An 18,556-nucleotide genomic window follows, 5' to 3' on the forward strand; every position below is an offset into this window, starting at 1 on the left:
GAATTCAATAATGGATATAATCGTGAGTATAGTCTAATCGACATTCAAACTTCGCATCAAACAATCCTACAATCTATAACCGAGAGTACTAGTCCCCCGAGTTGTCCTCCCTTGGAATTGCTAGAGCATGCATCTTATCGATTAGGAAGCCTTGTTGTGGTTCTTTTGAAGGTTTAGCAAAATAAATGGCAAACAAGCAATCAATTTTTTAGAAGACTTGGCCTAGGGTTGGCATTAGAAATTCTATCCTTATAGTCTCGTCAATGATGACAACAATTAGGCCTTGCTTCATTTAGTTAACTCCTAGGTATAGAGGAAAGTCAAATGAGAGCAACTAACTTGAGTCACAAGTCCTAGTTTTCACCTTAGGAAAATCTAGCTTTAGTGCACTCCAAGTCAATTAGCAATTTCTAATTCCAAATCAACAATTGACATAAACTATTCAACTCTTTCTAATGACTCAAACCCTATGCCAAGTAAGAAACTTTTACTCCATAACTAATGTTGGCATTTTATCAAACAATTGATGAGCAAGGAAAAAAGGCATAGTAAAAAATTGAGAAGGAAGTAGAATTGAAAGTGCTTCAACACAAGGAACTAACAACAATTAACAAAGAACAACAATGGAAATGAGCTTCTCAAGAAATTGAAAAAATCCAAAACTACAAAGTTGAATCTAGGATCTATGAGGATTGAGCAATTACAAGCACTAATTGAGATTGGAGAAGAAGATCTATAACATGAACAAATGAATTGAGAATTGCAATGGATCTCACCAAAGTGTGATTGGAAATTCAGAAAATGGATGAAGATGAACCCTAATGAGAGCTTGGAATCTCCCTCTCTCTCTCTAATCAAGAGTGTAACTAACAATAGCCCAAAAAATCTAGAACCATCTAAAAAATGAGCCAAAAGTCCTTAACCCTTCAACCCTTGGTCTTCTTAAGCTCTTCCCGCCAAGGCATTTCCCCCAAGATGAGATCTCCAACTGTCTCCACACCCAGGTCACGTGACTTCTAAAAAAATCATGTTCGAGCATTGGCGCGTACGCGCAAAGCACGCGTGCGCGCCACTGGGGCATCTTGCAATGTGAGCGGAGGCGCAGCGTACGCGTGCGCACCCATGGGGGTTATGGCCTAGCCGCTACACAAGCCGGCTCGTGGCTTGGCTTCTGGCTTTGACTTCTAGCTGCGCAATCCACGCGGGCGCGCCAAGTACGCGCACGCGCCCTTGCTGAAGTTTCCAAAGCTCAATTTCTCATGCTCCTTTCCTTCGCGCCCATTCTCCTTCTCTCTTCCGGTTCATCCCTGCCCTATATTCTGAAACCACTTAACACACAGGTCACGGCATCGAACGGCATCGAGAGAAGATTAGAAATGTATCTAATTTAGTGCAAAATAAGCATGTTTTCATCTATGAGGCAAAAGTTAGGAAAGGAACACAAAGTCTTGTATTTTCATATGAAAAGCGTGTGGAATCATTGATAAAACCCCTGAAATCGATACAAGATAAACCCTCAAAATGGGGTTTATCAACCTCCCCACACTTAGATTCTAGCATGTCCTCATGCTTAGAGAAATGCAAGAGAAACGCAAAAGACCGAAGGATCATGGAGGTATAAGACTCATGAGGTGCAACCTAATTACGTGAATGCAACTACGACTAGTGCTACCATCTACTTGGTTAGGAACAAATCAACCTTCCTAAGATATATGCAAGCATATAGGGCACGGTGGCGGTCAATATATGGGATTCACCAATTTTTGAGCATCAAGTGCAATATATGCAACTTCGCATGAAGCATGCTCGTGAGAGCCAGGAATCATGAATTAGAGCCTTCGAACCCTCACCGGAAGTGTTTACACTCTATTCGCTCGAGTGTCTAGGGTTGATTCTCTCAATTTTCTCCTAATCATGCTTTCCAAGATTTGTTCCTCATCTAATCAATCAACATATATTTCCTGCATGCATACATCTATCATGAGGTCTTTTCTTTGGTTGTAATGGGGCTAGGGTTAAGGTAGGATGCATATATGGTTAAGTGAGCTTGAAATTTGAATATTTGATAAGCTTTAAACTTTCCACCTAACCTATGACATCCTATACAATTGAGTTCTAATCTAACTACCCATTATTCACTTTTTCACATACTCATGTATTTTCTTTTTTTTATTTCACAACACTTATGCATTGATCTTATTAAGCTGCACCTTGCTTTAGGGCATTTTGTCCCCTTTTTATTCCTTTCTTCTCTCTTTTTTTTCTTTCTTATTTCTATTTTTTTCTTTATTTTCATATTTTTTTTCTATTTTCTTTTTCATTTGTTTTTCTCATTTTATCAATGCATAAGGTTTTACATCTGGCCAATACATGAGTATGTACCCAATTCCCAATATTTTCAATAACAATACAAAACTGCCCCTTTTGTTCCCCCAATGTCCCAAGGTTCCCACGCTTGAATGATACTCACACACACACTAGCCTAAGCTAATCAAAGATCCAAATGAGGACAATTATGGTTTTCCGCTTTAGGCTTGTAATGTGCTAATTTAAAGAACAAGTGGGTTAAGCGTAGGCTCAATTCTTGGCTAACAAGGGAAGATAGAGGGTAAGGCTATTTGGTAGGTGGGCTAATGAAGTGATGGCCTCAATCATATAAATGCATGAATACAAGGAATAATGGACATATAGACTCAAACAAAGCAAGGATTACACTCATAGAGAGAAAACAATTGCACACAAGAAGGAGAATAAGTGACTATAAGATGTAGCCACAAAACAAGGCTCAAAGCTCACTAGCTTGTGTTCTTAACTCAAAATTCATGTTCCAAAATACAGTTCTTCAAGCAAGTTTGGCATCAAGATATTCAAAATTGGCAATGTCAAGGTTGCCCCAAAGTATTAGTTTCCTAAGAGAGAGTTTCATTGTTCCAACCAAGTAAACTTATCATGCAAGTGATATCAAAGAAAACCTAATCATGCAACCTATCCTACTACAAAGGAGTTCAGAAAACGAAAATTTATTTGGGTGTTACCTACGGAGATCGGTCGGCCGACCTCCCCACACTTAAAACTTAGCACAGTCCTCCGTGCTAGAGGTGATGCGCAATGGGTGGCAATGGCCGAGTCCCGAGTGTCCTTCATCTCCGTTATCATCGGTACTTCCGCTTGAAGTTGCGGTGGATGTGAAGATATCTGGTTCCTCCATGGGTGGGGTGACAATGCTTAGAAGTTTCTTCACGTGAGCATATTGGCGTTGGTTACGCCTCTCATAACGGTCCAACTTCTTGTGAAGGTCTTCAAGGCGTTGGGTGGCTGATTTTTGTGGCGTGGATGACGTAGTGGTTTGCGAGTTGGTGTGGAAAGTCCAATGTCTTTGGTGACTTCCGGAGGCTTGAGGCACCTCTTGGTCAGAATAACATCGCCCTCGACCGAGATTGAGGTCCTCCTATCCTTAGTCTCTCGGTGGACGCCGGCTGCCGCCACTAATTCGGTCACCATAGCGGGGAATGGTAGATTTTCCTTGGCATGAATGCGCCCCATGGATTGGCGAATGGCATGCGAAATGTCGACCGGTTTCTCGGTTAAGATGCACCATATCAATAAGGAAAGCTCGGCGGTAATGGATGACCCATGGGTACTTGGGAGCACGTAGTGAGCTAGAATTTGGGCCCATGCCGTGGCTTCTTGAGTGAGGAAGCGTGCATCTAAACCTTTTGGTCTTTGCTTTATGGTCCCCCGAATCCAACATGCTTCGGGTGAGGCAATTACGCGGAGGACTGCGTTCCAATCGAACTCATGGTTGTCGCATGCTGTCAAGACTTCTTGATAGGCGTCATATCCATCCGCTAACGGCCCAATCCCAAGGACTCCTCGGATGGCTTCCACTGTGATTGACACTTGCTTCCGGCGCACAAAGATTGATGTGAGAAGGGGTGAGTGGTAGTTGGTGTAGAATTTCACCACCCATGATAAATTGACCTCCTTGGGTTTCCTCAAGAGGAACCTCCATTGCCTCCGGTCAATGTGTGGCATCACTATCGGAGTGAGGTGGGCCGGGAGGACTAGAAGAGGCTCTGGGTGATAATTCCTTTCAATCATCCTTGAGTAAACAAGTTCGCAGTAGCGGTTAGGGAACTTGTTTGGATCCTTCGGAGGGTTGTCCTTCTCTAGAACATCAACGGGGCCCTTAGCCTTCTTTAGGAGTGGCTTGGCCGTTAGTTCCTGGCATGCTCTATTGGATGCTGGCTTCTTCGAGGCTTTCCCGTTGCTCTTTTTGATGACCATCATGTGATAGTAAAGAAAGGAGATAACATCAGACCCAAAGAAGCGTAATTGAATATGATTATGCAAATGAGAAATTGTGCTGTAAGAATATGGGTATCCGTATTACATGACAGCTGCAACATGTAACGAAGATAACATGTGATGAGCAAGGCAAATCATTGGCATGTGGTATAGGGGTAGTGTAGGCATGCAAGGAAAAGGCATGAGAAGCATACGCCCTCAAATACCAAAAGTGGGAAGCAATTTATGAAATGGTGAGTGGGTGGATTGTAGAATGTGAAGGTGCACCCAAAAGTGACTAGTTAAGAAGCAAGAGTCACAATGAGTTCAAAAAGTATCATGTATCCATTTCTTCAAACACTTGGGGTGCATCCTTTTGTAGTATGTAAATAGATGGGGGGGGGACAATGTAACATTCCACAAACCAACATTAATCACTACAATGCACAGTGGTTATAAGAAAATTATGCAACACATCTCATCCATCAATGCAAGAGAAGTTATGACCTAAGTGCCTATGAAGAGTTAAATGAAAAAGGAGCTAAAAACACACCCCAAAGAAGTGAGGGGCTCAAAAGAGAGGGGGAGGGAAAAGAAAAAGACTACCTAAAAGAGAATGAAATTAACTGACTAAGAAGCAAAAGAGAGAAGTAGAGCAAGAGGGGAACCTAGTGTAGTACCTTGAGAGAGATGGGAAAGGGTATGGGGGAGGAGGTTGTGGATTAGAATGATGGAGAATGGAGGGGGCAATGTAGGTGCCATCGGAGGTGGGTGGTCACCGGAGGTGATGGTAGGGGGTGGTTGTTTGGGAGGAGAAGTAGTAGTAGGTAAATGGGTAGTAGAGGAGGTAAGAGGAAAAAGGGAGAAGAAGAATGAAGGGAGCAAGTGTGCTCCCCATTATGTTGACGTCGGTCACCCACACGTGCGCGCACGGGGCGCGCAAGCGCAAGGAAGCGGGGTGGAGTGATGGCGCGCACGCGCACGGTGCGCGCGCACGGTGCGCGCGCACGGTGCGCGCGCACGGTGCGCGCACACGGTGCGCGCGCACGGCAGTGTGATTATGCCCCATGCTTGAGATGGGCTTGGGGTTGGCTTAACTCTCTGGAATATGTACCAGGATTGCACAGGGGCAAGGGACGCGTGCGCGGCATGGGCGCGTGTGCGTGCCTTGCGTTGCGGGCATGTGGGCGCGTTGGCGCCTAGTGCGCGCATGCGGCAGAGGTGGTGGGCTGGTGGCTTAGTGCAGGCGCGAGAGTGGCCTAACTCTCTGGAATATGTACCAGGAGTGCACAGGGGCGATCGGCGCGCGCGCGTGAGGTGTGCTAGCGCGTCGATCTGAGGATTTGTCAAGGAGTGTGTACGCGCCTTGTGCGCGCACGCGTGAGCGGCCTGTGCCTCAGGCATGGTGCGGGCGTGAGAGTGGCCTATCTCTCTGGAATATGTATGGAGGGGTACTTCTTGCAATCCACGCGTCCGCGTGGATGGTCGGAAATGCTTCATGGGCGCGTGCGCGTTAGGTGCGCGCACGCGCAGAAGGGTGCCTTTTTCAAAGTTGCATGTTCTCGCACCACTTTCAGCATTCCAACCCTCCAAACAACCATTTTAGGTACTATAGAAGAATGTTTTGATATGATAAAGTACCAAATGAACTCAACAAATGAAACAGAATTTGAAACTAAATCTAGCTACAACTTCATCGATCACCTAGCTACCAAACATGAAGTCAAGTAGTAAGCAAGTATCAATCAAAGAAGAATTCAATGGCTATGTACAAGTGGTAGATCTTACCATGGTGGGGTGTCTCCCACCTAGCACTTTTGTTTACCGTCCTTAAGTTAGACGTCCATTAGCTCAAAGTTCTTGTTCAAGAGATGCGTCCCTCAAGAGGAACACTTCAAATTCCTTAGAGTTCTTTCTTTGCTCACCATGGTACAATTTGAGACGGTGCCCATTTACCTTGAAAATGTCCGGACTTGATGGGTGGCGCAAGTGATAGACCCCGTAAGGTTCTACTTTCTCTACTTGGTAAGGTCCATCCCATCTTGATCTAAGCTTTCCGGGTAGTAATCTCAACCTTGAGTTGTAAAGGAGCACTAGGTCACCGGGTCCAAATTCCCTTCTCCTAATGTTCTTGTCATGAATGACTTTCATCTTTTTCTTGTAGAGTCTAGAATTGTCACAGGCTTCTAATCTCAAGCACTCCAATTCCGTCAATTGAAGCTTTCTCTCTACTCCGGCTCCACCCAAGCTCATATTGCATTCTTTTATGGCCCAATAAGCTTTGTGTTCGATTTCTACCGGTAGATGGCATGCTTTACCATATACAAGTCTAAAAGGGCTCCTGCCAATGGGTGTTTTGTAAGCCGTTCGATATGCCCAAAGTGCATCGGAGAGTTTAGCGCTCCAATCTTTCCTATTCGGCTTCACAATCCTTTCCAACACATGTTTAATTTCCCGGTTAGACACCTTGGCTTGGCCGTTTGTCTGAGGGTGGTAGGCCGTGGCGACTTTGTGTATGATGCCATACTTTCTCATGAGGCCGTCCATTTTTTTGTTGCAAAAATGGGATCCTTGATCACTTATGATTGCTCTTGGGGAGCCAAAACGACAAATGATATTATTCCTCACAAAAGAATAAACAACATGGGCATCATCCGTCCGGGTGGGGATTGCCTCCACCCATTCTGACACATAATCGACGGCTAACAAGATGTAGAGAAAGCCATTGGAATTTGGAAATGGTCCCATGAAGTTGATTCCCCATACATCAAAGATTTCACAAAAAAGCATATTTTGTTGGGGGATTTCGTCCTTCTTAGAAATATTTCCAAACCGAATGCATTGGGGACAAGATTTGCAATAGAAGGAAGAATCTTTGAGAAGGGTTGGCCACCAAAATCCGCAATCAAGGACCTTTCTTGCCGTTTTTTGGGGGCCGTAGTGGCCACCTCCTTCGGAAGAATGGCAAGCATCCAAGATTGCTTGGAATTCGGTTTGAGGTATGCACCGTCGCACTATTTGGTCCGCTCCACACCTCCACAAATAGGGATCGTCCCAAACATAGTATTTGGATTCGCTTTTCAGCTTATCCTTTTGATGTTTGTTGAGATTGGGAGGGAAGGTGCGTGAAACCAAGTAGTTTGCTATTGGGGCATACCAAGGAACTACTTCCGAGATTGCGTGCAAACTATCTAGAGGAAAGGAGTCATTGATAGGAGTGGTGTCGTCGTTTGTGTGTTCGAGGCGACTTAGATGGTCCGCCACTAAGTTTTGGGAACCACTCCTATCCTTGATCTCCAAGTCAAATTCTTGTAACAAAAGCACCCAACGAATTAATCTCGGTTTTGATTCCTTTTTGGCCAACAAATACTTTAGTGCCGCGTGATCCGAGAACACTACTACCTTGGAGCCAAGAAGATAGGCTTGGAACTTGTCCAAAGCAAAAACAATAGCTAGGAGTTCCTTCTCGGTAGTAGTGTAGTTGGATTGGGCTCCGTCTAGTGTCTTTGAAGCATAAGCTATGACATAGGGAATCTTACCCTCGCGTTGTGCTAACGCGGCTCCTATCGCATAATTCGAAGCATCACACATGATTTCAAATGGTTGAGCCCAATTCGGTCCTCGCACAATAGGAGCTTGTGTCAGTGCCACTTTAAGTTTGTCATATGCTTCCATACATTCCTTGCTTAGCTCAAATTCAGTGTCCTTTTGCAGTAGTCGAGAGAGAGGTAGGGCTACCTTGCTAAAGTCTTTGATGAATCTCCGGTAGAATCCTGCATGTCCAAGAAAAGAGCGGACTTCCCTCTCGGAGGAGGGGTAAGGTAAACCAGATATGACATTTATTTTTGCCGGATCTACGGAGATGCCTTCTTTTGAAACTATGTGCCCCAAAACAATGCCTTGTTTGACCATGAAATGACACTTTTCAAAATTTAAGACAAGGTTTGTTTTGGTGCATCTCTCTAAGACTTTTTCAAGGTTACATAAGCAATGATCAAATGAATCACCGTACACGCTAAAGTCGTCCATGAAGACTTCCATACATTGCTCTAGAAAGTCCGCAAATAGGCTCATCATGCATCTTTGAAACGTTGCCGGTGCGTTGCATAGGCCAAATGGCATACGTTTGTAAGCATACGTTCCAAAGGGGCAAGTAAATGTTATTTTTTCTTGGTTCTCTAGAGCAATGTGTATTTGGAAGTATCCAGAGTAACCATCAAGAAAGCAATAATATGATTTACCGGCTAGTCGATCAAGCATTTGATCGATGAACGGTAGTGGGAAGTGATCTTTTCTTGTGGCCGCATTCAACCTTCGGTAGTCTATGCATACTCTCCAAGAATTTTGCACTCTTGTTGCTATAAGTTCACCGCTTTCATTTTTGATTGTGGTCACCCCGGATTTCTTTGGCACCACTTGGACCGGGCTTACCCACTCGCTATCCGAGATAGGATAGATGATGTCCGCTTCAAGTAGCCGAGTGACCTCTTTTTTCACCACCTCAAGAATGGTTGGATTAAGTCTCCTTTGAGATTGTCGGACCGGTCTTGCTCCTTCTTCAAAGAATATGCGGTGCTCGCATACTTGGGGGCTTATTCCCACTAGATCCGCCAAACTCCACCCAATTGCCCTTTTATTTTTTCTCAATACCTCTAGCAACTTTTCTTCTTGTTGAGGAGTTAGCTCTTGTGCGATTATCACGGGGAGCTTTTGGGCTTCATCAAGATATGAGTACCTTAGGTGGGGAGGTAGTGTCTTCAATTCCATCTTTTTGTCATGATTTGATGTTTGGGTTTCCGGATGGTTTGTATGGTGTGTGGTGTTTAATTTGCTTGAATCTTCATTTGCCTCTTCAATCATGTACTTCTCATCTAACTTTGCAAGGTGCACTTCGGCGACAATGTTGTCAATTGGGTCACACCGGAATAGAGAGTGATTTTCCGGTGGATGCTTCATTGCTTCTTCTAGGCTAAAACTCACGACTCTCCCATCTATCTCAAATGAGTATGTTCCCGAGTAAGCATCTAGCTTAAATCTAGAAGTTCTCAAAAATGGTCTTCCAAGTAGGATGGATGATGCTCTCTCGGTTTCACTTGATGGCATTTCAAGGACATAGAAGTCAATCGGAAATACCAACCCTTTGATATTCACCAATACATCTTCCACAACACCCGTCATGGTTATTATGCTTTTATCCGCTAGGACAAATCTCGCCATCGACCTTTTTAGTGGTGGTAACTTCAATACCCGGTAGACGGAGAGAGGCATGATGCTAACACATGCTCCAAGGTCACACATACAATCTACGAATTGAACTCCATTGACGGTGCAAGTGACCATACATGGGCCCGGATCATCACACTTCTCGGGCAATGCTCCCATTAAAGCGGAAATAGAACTCTCCAATGAGATGGTTTCCAATTCAAGAATTCTATCCTTGTTCATGCATAGATCTTTAAGGAATTTTGCATATCTAGGAACTTGATGGATAGCATCAAAGAGGGGGATGGTTACCTCAACTTTCTTGAACATTTCTACCATTTTGGGGTCGAGTTCTATGTGCTTCCTAGCTTTCTTTGCAAGTGTTGGAAATGGGAGTGGTTGAGCAATTTCTTCTTCCAAGGTTCTCTTGGTCTTGGGGGTCTCTTTTGTTGGTTGAGTTTCATCCTCAACTATGACTTGTGGTGTCTCCTTTTCCACTACCTCTTCTATATCTATTCTCTCCTCCTCCTAAGTGATTGTGATGGGATTTGAATCCTTTGCTCCCTTCTCTTTTAATTGTGTTCCGGATCTCAGGGTGATGGCATTGATGCCCCCCTTAGGATTGGGTTGAGATTGAGAAGGAATGATGCTTTGGATTGGGGGTTGAGGAGTGGGATTTGATGATGTGTCCATTCGTGCAAGAAGAGCTTGTAGTGTAGAGGTGAGGCCGGTGAGACCGGAAGCAAGTGTGTTTTGTAGCTCCTTTTGGCCTTGGATAATGGTCCGGAGTGTTTCATCTTGGTTGGAGGGGGCGGTTGGATATGTGAGTTGAGGAGCTTGTGATTGGTTGGGTGGTGGTCTTTGATGTGGTGGTTGATATGTTTGGTAGTTTCTTTGTTGGTTTTGTTGGTTGTATGGTGGGTTGTGTTGGTTGTATGGTGGCCGATTTTGTGAATTGTTGTTCCATCTCTGACCTCCTCCATTGTTGTTGTTGTCCCTATTTTCTTGTTGATGATTGTCTCTCCAATTATGATTGTGGTACCCACTCCCTTGATTGTAGCTTCCTCCTTGATAAGGATGCCCTTGGTTAGGATTACCGCCTTGGTCGTACCCTTGATTTGGGCGGTCATAGAAATTGTGGGTAGCCGCCAAAGTGTTGTCCTCTTGAAGGCTTGGGCACTCATCCGTGTAGCGGGAATAGCAAGAACAAATGCCACACACTTTTTGAGGGACCAATTGTTGATTGTGTTGTTGAGGGGGTGGAGAGTGTTGTTGATATGGTTGAGGTTGAGGTTGAGGTTGTTGTGGTTGTTGTTGGCTCAATTGGAGTTGCCTCAAGACGGATGTCATTTCGCTCAAGGATTTGGTTAGAGCGGTGGTTTCACTACTAGTGGATACCTCATTCACGGTTCTTGGGCGGTTGACTCTTCGTCTCATATGTTGATTGGATTCGGCTAAGTCAATGATAAGTTGCCATGCCTCCTCCGCTGTTTTATATTTAGACAAAGAACCATTGCTAGAGGTGTCCAAGAGGGTTCTATCTTGTTCTCGCATCCCTTGACATATGTATCCAAGCAATACTTGAGTGTCAAGCATGTGATTAGGGCATGCGTCTAGTAGCTTATGAAACCGTTCCCAATACTCGTACAGTGGTTCCATTTCACCTTGTACAATACAAGACATTTCCTTCCTTAGCCTATCCATCTTCTCCGGGGGCAAGAATTTATCTAAAAATCCTCGTCTAAGCAATTCCCAATCGGAGGTGACTTCACTATATAAAGTGTAGAACCATTCTTTAGCCTTGTCCTCAAGAGAGAAAGGGAAAGCAAACAACCATATAGCAACCTCATTGGATCCTTCCCGTCTAGTTGTTGAGCATATACGATGAAAGTCTTTGAGATGTCGAATAGGGTCTTGTGTGGGAAGCCCATGAAATTTGGGTAGGAGGTTGATCAAAGCGGTCTTGAGTTCAAAGTTTGCATTCAAATTGGGGTGAGTTACATGAAGGGGTTGAAGGACATAATCCGGTGCACCCGCTTCCTTGATAGTAACTCTCCTCGGAGCATCCATGGTGTTAGTACCTAAAACAAGAAAAGAATTGTTAGCGATTTTGATGGGAGAATGATTATTGCCTTCGTTGAGTGACGGTTCAATGTTCACTTTTAGTAAGGTGGTTGAGGTGGTGAAAACCTCTTCACCTTGTCCAAACCTTAACCGCTTCCGAGCTTGTCTAATATGAAACAAAGTTCGTTCTATTTCCGGATCAAAGGGGACTAAGCTTGGATTCGGTTGTGAACGCGTCATGCAATGAAGGGGAAGTGAAATTCATGGTAAAGATGAGGGGTTAGTCACTTGGACAAAGAATCACAAAAAAAAATGCAACTATATGCATGCACACATAACTACTCTAAGCAATAACATGGCACACTAAGCAATATCCCCGGCAACGGCGCCATTTTGATGAACGAAATTTATCATGCCGATATAGAATTCAATAATGGATATAATCGTGAGTATAGTCTAATCGACATTCAAACTTCGCATCAAACAATCCTACAATCCATAACCGAGAGTACTAGTCCCCCGAGTCGTCCTCCCTTGGAATTGCTAGAGCATGCATCTTATCAATTAGGAAGCCTTGTTGTGGTTCTTTTGAAGGTTTAGCAAAATAAATGGCAAACAAGCAATCAATTTTTTAGAAGACTTGGCCTAGGGTTGGCATTAGAAATTCTATCCTTATAGTCCCGTCAATGATGACAACAATTAGGCCTTGCTTCATTTAGTTAACCCCTAGGTATAGAGGAAAGTCAAATGAGAGCAACTAACTTGAGTCACAAGTCCTAGTTTTCACCTTAGGGAAATCTAGCTTTAGTGCACTCCAAGTCAATTAGCAATTTCTAATTCCAAATCAACAATTGACATAAACTATTCAACTCTTTCTAATGACTCAAACCCTATGCCAAGTAAGAAACTTTTACTCCATAACTAATGTTGGCATTTTATCAAACAATTGATGAGCAAGGAAAAAAAGGCATAGTAAAAAATTGAGAAGGAAGTAGAATTGAAAGTGCTTCAACACAAGGAACTAACAACAATTAACAAAGAACAACAATGGAAATGAGCTTCTCAAGAAATTGAAAAAATCCAAAACTACAAAGTTGAATCTAGGATCTATGAGGATTGAGCAATTACAAGCACTAATTGAGATTGGAGAAGAAGATCTATAACATGAACAAATGAATTGAGAATTGCAATGGATCTCACCAAAGTGTGATTGGAAATTCAGAAAATGGATGAAGATGAACCCTAATGAGAGCTTGGAATCTCCCTCTCTCTCTCTCTCTCTCTAATCAAGAGTGTAACTAACAATAGCCCAAAAAATCTAGAACCATCTAAAAAATGAGCCAAAAGTCCTTAACCCTTCAACCCTTGGTCTTCTTAAGCTCTTCCCGCCAAGGCATTTCCCCCAAGATGAGATCTCCAACTGTCTCCACGCCCAGGTCACGTGACTTCTAAAAAAATCATGTTCGAGCATCGGCGCGTACGCGCAAAGCACGCGTGCGCGCCACTGGGGCATCTTGCAATGTGAGCGGAGGCGCAGCGTACGCGTGCGCACCCATGGGGGTTATGGCCTAGCCGCTACACAAGCCGGCTCATGGCTTGGCTTCTGTCTTTGACTTCTAGCTGCGCAATCCACGCGGGCGCGCCAAGTACGCGCACGCGCCCTTGCTGAAGTTTCCAAAGCTCAATTTCTCATGCTCCTTTCCTTCGCGCCCATTTTCCTTCTCTCTTCCAGTTCACCCCTGCCCTATATTCTGAAACCACTTAACACACAGGTCACGGCATCGAACGGCATCGAGAGAAGATTAGAAATGTATCTAATTTAGTGCAAAATAAGCATGTTTTCATCTATGAGGCAAAAGTTAGGAAAGGAACACAAAGTCTTGTATTTTCATATGAAAAGCGTGTGGAATCATTGATAAAACCCCTGAAATCGATACAAGATAAACCCTCAAAATGGGGTTTATCAATGACCTCCTTGTTCTGCTACAGTTGCGCGTACACATGGTGAATGCGTACGCATGATCTTCCTTCTACTGTTGGACGCCACTTAGTTGGTGTTGGACAGCAAAGTGTGTCCTTGGCTTGTGACCATGGTTTTGAAAATCGGATCGCACCGAATGGTCGGACCAGTCCAACTGCGAATCGACAATATTAACGGTCCGGTCAGACATCTAAATTTGTGATTAGAAAATCGGTAAAAAAAATTTTAAACCGGCCGGTCGGATTGAACCGAGATCCGGCCGATTTACACAAAAACGGAAGCTCCTTCGTTTCTTTCTCCCTTTCTCCCTCTCTTTCTTTTATTTAGAAGGAAATCATAGAAATTCAGCCAAAAAATCCTAGCACTGGAAGGCTACACCACCGCCGGAAGGAGTGGCATACTGCCGCCGTCCGTCACACTCAAAGTTTGCCGTCAGTCCGTCTATCTAGCTTCCCTAGTGCTCTAGGTCTTCAACCCCTGTTCGCTGTCACCGATCGTGGCAGCTTCATCGAGCTCGGTGTCTGTCGTCTTTGTCTGCTCAGCCGTGCTTCCGCCACCATTTGTTTGCCGTTCATGTTTGCGTCTTCGTTCAGCCGTCATCTTCGTTCGCGTTCACTGTTTGAGTTTGCATTTGCGTTCGTCTGGAAGCCACGTTGCTCTTCTTCAAACTCTGCGACCAACCCGCGCGCTCCTCCTAGCCGTCAAACTACTCTCTTTTGTTGCCGCTGTGGGTTCCCTAAACCTGCCACTAGACAATACACTCACACAATAACAATACTCTGCTTCTAAATCTGCAACTTCTTATTTCTATTACAATAAGTAACTATTTGATTTGGTAGTGGTTTAGATTTTTTTCATAGACTGAATTAAAGTATACAATAGTTATGTTCTCTTCTCTATCACATTGATATTAAGCTTTGATTTCTCTTATTTCGTTTTAATTTTACCACACTTAACATGTTTAATGAAATGCTTTAACTATATTTCTGGTTGGTTTATAATTTCTAGCTTTTAGAAACTTAGTAAGTTGATTGCATTTGTGTTAGACAAAATATAATTTTTTATAAGAAAATTATAAAAGAAATAATTAGTTACATGGTGATATCTCCATATATAATAGTCATATTTATTTTAATTAAATTAGGTCATTTGACAGTTTAGTTATTTATTTGATTTCTGAAATTGACATCAAGCAAGAAGTGCGGGAACAATTACGGGGCAATTCAAATTTTCCGCAAGTGGTGTACAAAGGGTAACTGTCAGCTGACATTAGGTTAGTCTATAAATAGAGCTTTAGGAACACATTGTAGGGAGTTCAGTTCTTTTGGAAAACACTTAGAAACCAAAGCGCTCTCAGTCCCTTGGCATCACAAAGTAAAATTGGGAATCTTAAGTAATTCCTTTGAACTCAAACACTTGTAATTTGTTTCTTTCTAGTTTTTATTAATAAATTTTCTCTACTTTTACTTGTTCTTCTTTTACGTTTATGTTTCTTTTTTCATCTTCTCTTTAATTTCTCATTCGTTTTAATTTCTACAATTTACTTTGCCTCTGGCACCTTGCATTTCTTTGTTTTATTTGTTACTTTCAATCCTTTTTTAATTCTTATTGACGATACAATTGCGACATTGAGATACCCACATTTTCTTTTAAACATTAACAAAATTTGAGTAAAACAAATTGGCACGCCCAGTGGGACTTTGTCAATAGATTGTAGTTTGTCAAAAGAAAAAATCAGGAGTTTTGAACTTGCATGTGGTTACGCAGTGGGAAGATTGTGTTTCCAGAAACCAAGAAATCAGCGTCAGTTGATATGTCAAATACATCTGCAGCATCTTCTTCTACTTCCAGCGATGAGAGTAGAGGAAATGAGTCTGGGAGTTCTCCCGTGATGTCAAACGCAGAGCCTACCTTGCTGTCACTGAGGTGTGATGGCATTAGCCATGCCCATCCAGGGTTAAATGCAACTCACATAATACTGTGGGGTGGCCGCCTTATGGCTTGCCACTGGGGTATGTCCCCCCCCCATGGTGACACAAGGATTGTCTGTGCTTCTCTACTCAACTTTTCAAAATCTTCTTTATCAGAATGCATATGGCATGTCAAATTTATCTATTTCTGGGGTGTCAGGTTCACATATGTCGCAACAAAATTTTTCACATGCTATTAACACAGGAAGTAATAGCGCATCTAATCCTACTACACCCACTGTTACTAGGGTAGAAAACTCCAGGCCTGTGTTTCCTGACATGTCAAGAGCAATACTTGTTAATCAACCTAGTCAAACCATTAGATATTTAGCAAATATTAGGCAACAGATGGATGAAAGCCACCATGATCTAGTAAACATGTTAACTCATCAAATGGTAACAGTTTTAAATCCTCTTTTAGAAAACACAAACACTAGAATTGAACAATTAAATAGACAAGTCAATAGAATTGCTACTGTGGTAAATTTAGAAGAAAATGATAACCATGATTTAGGGCTTGATAATGTCAACCAAAATGGTAGAGCAATTCCTAATTATGATGTTCATATGCCTAGACATGGTTAAAATGCTGATGATATGTTAGAAAGACTTCGGCAAAACAACTTAGGGGGCATTATAATCTAGCGAGAAATGTCAAACAAGTTTTAAACCGTTTGGAATTTAATGTTGGTTGCTTAAATAGCCCATATTTTGTGTCTGCTTTTTCTGAATGTGTCCAACAAGCAGAGCTCCTAAGGGGTTAGAAAATTCTAAAATCCCTTACAAAATTTTCTGGAGATGAAAATGAGTCTACAGTAGAGCATATTGCTCGATATACTGTTGAAATTGGGAAAGCAGCTTCTAATGAATATCTCAAGATGAGATACTATCCTTCTTCTTTAACAAAAAATGCATTTACATGGTTCTCCAACTTGAGACCAAATTCTATTCATTCTTGGGCGCAGTTAGAAAGAAATTTTCATGATCAATTTTTCCGAGGTGAATTGAAAGTTAGTCTTATGGATTTATTCTCTGTCAAATGTGCAGAAGGAGAATCCATTGACACTTATTTGGCACGGTTTAAAAATATGAGAAATAAATATTTTACTCCTATTCCAAAAACTGAAGTTGTCAAAATGGCTACTAATGGGTTGGAATTTGGAGTTAGGAAGAAACTTGTTAATCAACATACTTTTGATCTTTCCCAGTTAGCTGAGAGAGTAAGACAAATAGAACAAATTAAAAAAGAAAAAGAAAATTTCAAAAGAGGTTTTAAAAAGGTTCATATGTTGATTGTTTTTTCGATAGCAGTGATTCAGACGAGAAAGAGGTTTATATTGCTGAATTGTGTGGGGGTCCTCCTTATGTATGCAAATCTTTGAAGCCTGTTAAAGGGAAAAAAAGTTTCTTCATATTCCAAAGTTGAAAATAAGACTAATTCTTTTGATATTTTTAAGGCAGATCAAATATTTGAAGTTTTATTAAAAGATAAGCAGCTTACTTTACCGAAAGGAAAAAATATGCCTTCAGCTGATGAAATAAAGAATAAAAAATTTTGTAAGTTTCATCAGGTATTCTCACATACCACTAATAATTGCGTCCGTTTCAGCGATTTGATACAAAAAGCCATTGAGGAGGGAAGGTTGAAGTTTGAGGATAAAACTGCTATGAAGGTGGATGCTGAACCGTTTGCTGCTGATTCAAATTATGTTGAGCCATTCAATTTGTCAGTCAACATGATAGGAATTGACGCTACAGTGATTAGTGCTCAAGATGAAAATAAAGACCTGAGTATTTTTTAGCGAGACAAGAAGCCAGTTTATCCTCATCCTGGTGAGGATCTGTTAGATTTTTTGTTGAGAATTAAAGAATCTGACAGCACCATCGCTATGTGCCCAAAGTGCAGTGCTGTTTTTGACAAGGAAACTGCAAAAGAATTTGAAAAGTACAAAGTTGAAGAGAAGGAAAAGGCTGAGTTGAGAAAGAAGATTGCTGAAAAAGAGAATGAGACTAATGAGCTAAAATGAAAGATAGCTGAGGTAAAACAAAAGCTGGGCGGTCAAACTCCTTTGAATAAGTATGTCAACAACACTATGATATAACCCATCAACCAGAAGATGAAGATTATAGTCATGATTGATAGAAAATTTAATGGATTTTCTCAAAAGACAAGAGTTCCTCCCACCAAAATTTCAAACAATAAATGGGTCCAAAATATGAGAAATGTGTAGAATCAACCTACTGCTTTTGCAAGAGGAAAAAATAAATGGGTGAAGCCTAAACCTTTTAAGCCCAGGTACTACGAGTCTTAGTTTTAGAACATGAACCATGCACAAGATGGAGGTAGTATATATATTCCAAAAAATGTGCCTATTCCCTCAAAGCCAATTTATTCTTATTATAATCCTAACATGCAGCAAGTTCCTAATTATTTTCCTTGGCCAAATTGTCAAAATATTCCAAAATATTCTCCTTTTACAACTTTTAAGCAAAAAAAAGAATATATGAGTATGTTTCTTTAGATCCATATAAGGGACACGGTGTAGATTTTTCTCCTTTGCTAACCATGGCCAAGTCTGTAGAAACAGGCAATTCTTCTAATCACCCTAAATGCAATAAAAATGTAAAGAAGAATCTTGTTGGAAAGAAGGTAATGGTTGAAAACAAGGGAGAAAAGGATGAATATTTAATTACTGATAATTTTGACACTGGTTTTGATGACAGCTTAGAAGCAATATTTGGTGTTAAACAGCCTATAGCTATGGTGTCAATACTACCTGAGGAGTATAGTCAAGTCCGAAAAATGGAATCATTAGAAGATGACTGTTATGATGTCTTTCCTGGAGGCGAATGTCTATTGCTAGATGACAATATGTGTGGAGGAGGACTGTTTGAGAAACCTACTGAAAATGATAAGGAATATTTGCGTCCACTGCATATCAAGGCTCATGTTGATGGAAGGATAGTCAATAAGATTTTGGTTGATGGGGGAACTACTGTCAATCTCATGCTTGAAAGAATGATAGGAAGGCTTGGAAAGACTGAAAAAGAT

Source organism: Arachis ipaensis, chromosome B9 (assembly GCF_059453495.1).
Source record: "Arachis ipaensis isolate K30076 ecotype BB chromosome B9, ASM5945349v1, whole genome shotgun sequence".
NCBI classification, from domain to species: domain Eukaryota; kingdom Viridiplantae; phylum Streptophyta; class Magnoliopsida; order Fabales; family Fabaceae; genus Arachis; species Arachis ipaensis.